The sequence below is a fragment of the Octodon degus genome, unplaced genomic scaffold (genome assembly GCF_000260255.1).
Source record: "Octodon degus isolate 3935 unplaced genomic scaffold, OctDeg1.0 scaffold00011, whole genome shotgun sequence".
NCBI lineage: Eukaryota > Metazoa > Chordata > Mammalia > Rodentia > Octodontidae > Octodon > Octodon degus.
In genome coordinates, this window is record NW_004524587.1 from 9022716 (window position 1) to 9027758 (window position 5043).

Consider the following 5043-nt stretch of genomic DNA (forward strand, 5'->3'; position numbering starts at 1 on the left):
CTGTGGTGCCTACTGCACATGTCCTGTAGATGTCATTCCGCCCAACAGATGTGCAGTATTACACCATGACCTTAAAGAACAGTTATCTACTAAATGACGAGCTTGAATCTAGACATTTCTTTCCTGAATCCCATAACATGACACTAACAATACAAAGAAAGTTGAGAATCCACAAGGACTAGGGAATGAAAAAGAAGGTGAAAATGGCTAAGAGGTGCCAACACGCTTTGTGAAGGCGGAGCGGGATGGAGAAACGGCGACCAGAAAGCCTTTCGTGGGAGTGCCGGGTAAGGAGAGCAGCCAGAGTGAGGGCTGATACCCCATGGCACGCTGATCACCCGGAGAAAGGCTCAGGAAGCCAGAGCCAGAGTACTTGCTGCGGCAGAGGCGAGCCTTGGGGCGGAGGCACAGGGAGCACCTGGACTCAGAATCCAGCCCCTGTGTGCACACAGCCCAGACTCTTCTCTCCCCAGCCCTATAGCAGGGGAGGCTTATCCTCAGGGAGGATGGAAGGACAGCAGAAGGCCAGGCTGAGGCAATGTTTTGTTTTGTTTTGTTTCAGAACCGGGAATTGAACTCAGGCCCTTGCGCTTGCCAGGCAAGTGCTTATTGTACTGAGCCATCTCCCCGGCCCAAGGCAATGTATTTTTAAAAGTGGAAGTCCACATACTGAACCCCAAAATGTCACTGTGTTGGCCATAATCTCCAGATCCATTCTCTCACCTGGATTGCAAAACGCTGTCAACTTACATCTTCTGCATGAGGGCCTCAGAAGCAATGAAGAACTCCAGATAAACCTACCGATGCCCGCCCGGATGCAGCTGTGGCTACAAAAATTTTCAAAAGGCAACAGTCTCACAGCCTCTCCTTTACCCCAGAGGAGTGGGTGTGGTGCTATGACACTGATACAGCCACTCCTAGGAGGAGCACAAATGTAACAGAAATAACAAGGAGGGGAACGGAGCCGGCTAGGGATAGTGATCGAAGCGATAGGAGCGTTATTTCATATTTAATGTGGGGATCCAAGAGATAAGCGGAGAGGAGTAATAGAGAGGTGCCAGAGGATATCAGATTGGGACGGAAAAGAACGAGACATGATTGGGAGAAGCAACCGTGATACCTACTTTCCCATCAAGGAAGTGGGGTGGGGCCCTTGAGAGAATTTTTCTGGGATAAAGGATCTGAAGCAGGTAACTGATTCAGCCAACATCGTGTGCATACCTACTACGTACCAGGATTCTGCGGGGAGCATAGACGAATACAGGAGCAAGATATCTGAGGAACCAGCCATCTTTCTAGGCAGTTTGCCAAATATCCTGGTCACAGAGGGTCTGGAAACTCTGTTTTTAGGCCCTTCTCAGCTCTCTGCTGAGCCACAGCTCCACCTGCCCATATACTTCGTCACCCCCTCATCTTCTTGCAGTGTGACACAGAAGTGACTTTTTCAGAGCACTACTACCAAAGGTCTGTGAGACTCACAACCCAACATCCATCCCGGTTGTCCTGGCACACCAGTCAATGAGCAAGGAAAGTGCCCACTGTGTGCAAGGGGCTCCTTTTGTACTCAAATTTCACCACAGAGCTTTGACATCTTAGTATTTACAAAAGTCTTAAAAATGAGGAGGGCTCATTTAGAAGGTAGGAAAGGATGATAGTTTTGTGTTTGAAGTTGTAGTTTTCTATCTATGCAGACTCTCCAGCCAATGAGTAAAGTGTTGTAATTGGTTTACAAGGGAAAGGATTTAACACAGGACACATAATTTATAGGGTTATTTCATAATATTCACCCAAAGAGGTAACTGCAAAGGAGTGTAGGAGATCTGTCCACACACTAGAGACCCAAAGTATCCAGATGAGGGCCTGGATCCCATGGCGAGGTGCTCCACGAGTCCGGTTGAAGACCTAGTGCCCATGACAACGTCTCATGGAAGTCTGTTTCCACCAGATCTGTGCTGGGAGGGCCAAAGGTCAGTGACGAAAGCTAGAAAGTCCGTGCCAGCAGGCTGAAGGACCTGCACTGAGCCAGGAAGCAATGCTCAAAGTAAGGGCCAGAACCCCTACAGAAAGAGCTGCAGCAGGGTCGCAAGCTCCTCCACTGACGAGAACAGCTGAACGCATAGCAGGAAAGCCTGCACGACGAGCTTCTCCAGGAGAATCAGCAGCCTACCTTTTTCCTCTCTGGTTCCTTTTTATGCTGTTGGCAACACTCCTCAGGTGGACCTTCCACACCCAGCACCACGCTGATTCAGTTCAGCTGGGTAGTACAGGTTGCCCACCGGTTGCCAATCTGCCACAGAAAGTTTTTTCAACTGTCTAGTTTTCTCCTTCCAGAAAGGAGCAACGGACCTTGGGCCACTGCAGTCCTTGGGCCCAGATCCTAGCACGGCTGTGCTGAAAGGTACTGGTGGTTTTGGCAATTCTGACCTTCATTTTCAAACTACTAATGTAAATCAGAGTTACTTTGTCTGCATTTTACATGAAATAAATGTATGAATAGCTATCTTTCAGGAATATTATGAAATTATTAAGAGATAAATTATAATCACATCTTGTAAGATGCATTAGTAAAAGCAGGCAATATTCACATAATGCGGCTCTTTTAGAGTTAATGTATTAATCAGCATTCCCATTTCTGCACACAATATCCTGCACCCACAATTTAAGGTAGAGGTTTATTTCACTCACAGTTCAGGGTATTCCATCCACGGCCAGCAGATTCCACATGATGCGCCAAGTTCCTGCGTTTGTGGTGGCCGAGAAGGAGAGCAGGGGAACAGTGCTGGGAGACAGAATGCGCTAGAGAAGTACTACCAAAGCCAGCCTCACCCGGACACACCCAGAAGTGAGCTTTACTAACCTCCTAGGCCTTTCTCAATCCAATGGTGTTAACCAATTCATGCTTGTCCACTTCACACCTGTCTTGATTACTTTTCTCTCATTACTGGGACAAAACATCAGATGCCCTCGGAAACTTAGTTCTCATTCCCATCTTGCAAGATGGCAGGTGAAAAAACTAAGAAGCCAGACACTAAAGAGAAGAAACCCTAAGCCAAGAAGGCTTCTGCCAGTGGTACTGGTAAAGAGGATAAGGTGAAGGCAAAGAAGTCCAAGAAAGGGCAGCCTCACCACAGCCGAAATCCTGTCCTGGTTAGAGGCATTGGTAGATTATTCCCAATCTGCTATGTATTCCAGAAAGGCTTTGTATAAGAGAAAGCACACAGCTGATAAATCAAAGGTTGAGAAGTAAAAGAAGGGAGAAGTTCCTGCTACAATCACAAAAGTGGTTGGTGGGGACAAGAATGGAGGTAGCTGGGTGGCTAAGCTTCAAAAAATGCCTAGATACTCCCCTACTGAAGATGTGCCCCGAAAGCTCTTGAGCCACAGCAAGAAACCCTTCAGTCAGTATGTGAGGAAACTTTGAGCTAGCGTCACTCCTGGCACCATCTTGATCATCCTCACTGGGCGTCACAGAGGCAAGAGAGTGGTCTTCCTGAAGCAGTTGGCCAGGGGCTTGCTACTTATAACTGGGCCTCTTAACCTTAATCATGTTCCTCTACAAAGAACACACCAGAAATTTGTCATTGCCACCTCTACAAAAATTGATGTCATCAGGCCAGCCAAATAGCTCAGCAGATTAAAGCACTTACAAGCAGGTACAGGGGTCAGGAGTTTGATCTCTGGGCCTGCCATGCCAGCCCCGCTCCCGGGGCATGCTGAGACAGCAATTGAGACTGGGCATGGTGGTGTATGCCTGTAATCCTAGTGCTTGGGAGACTGTAAACAGGTGGATCACTATGAGTCCAATCTAGCAGTGAGACCCTGAACGCCCTGCAGACCCTTCCCTAAAATAATAAAAAAAAATCCCCAACACTTCACTGATGCTTACTTCAAGAAAAGGAAGCTGCGGAAACCCAGACACCAGGAGGGTGAGATTTTTGACACTGAGAAAGAGAGATACCAGGTTTCAGAGCAGCACAAGGTAGATCAGAAAGTGGTGGAGTCACATATTTTAGCAAAAATCAAAGCTGTTCCTCAGCTCTGGGATTACCTGCAATTCGTTTTTGCTCTGACAAATGGAATTTATCCTCATAAATTAGTGTTCTAAATTTCTTACTAAGAATCTAATTAAATAACTAATGCATTTTTAAAAAAATACCAGACACCTCATCGTTTGTGGAGGTTTCTGTCCATACTCACTGGCTCCAAGGCAGAGTGGCACGTGGCAGAGGGCAGCAGCTCATGGTGGAGGAAAACAGCAAAGAACAAAGCGAGGAGCAGCAGGGGCAGCTAGCAAGCCTCTCTCCCCTCCCCACATTGTGTTCAGCTGTCCACACTGGGCCAGGTGTAGCACTCACACCCATAATCTCCCACATCGGATCATGAATTAATCACGAACTCTAGAAGCCACCTCAGTGTCTGCATGAGGCTTCACGCAATAACTTCATGAGATTTTGGGGGGACACTGAGACACAAACTATAATAACCCCCAAATAGACCTCTTTCTACTAGGGGTCCCTAACTTGAGGAAGGAAGGGAGCCACAGGCAAAGCTTCAGAGGCTTCCTCTGTGTACAGCTGCTCCCTACCACTTCCATTATGGCCTGAGCTCCGTCTCCTGTCAGATGAGTACCGACATCAGATTCTGATCTGAGCATCAACCCAGCTGTGAACTTGAGTCAATTAGGTTGCACACTTCTGATAGCACTTTAAATCAAAATCCACAGGTTTGGTCTTTGGCACCAAAAATAAACAAACAACGACAAAAAAAACCCTTACGTAAGTCAAAACCCAACATGTATTTTAGTGTATTCATTGTCCACTTGCTCTTTTATTGGCCACTTCCATCTGCATCTCTTCCTTGCACCGCCCACTTTCCTCAGTCACAGTTTTGGCAAACATACAAGCTAACTCTAGCTAAAATGAGTAAACCCCACCCATCACTGGAAAGTGTCTTTGAAAGGGGAAAAAAATTCCAATCATGAAACAGAGGAAGACTAGGAAAACCGACCCAAAAAGCCGCATTTCAAAGAAAATGCAGAGTCCT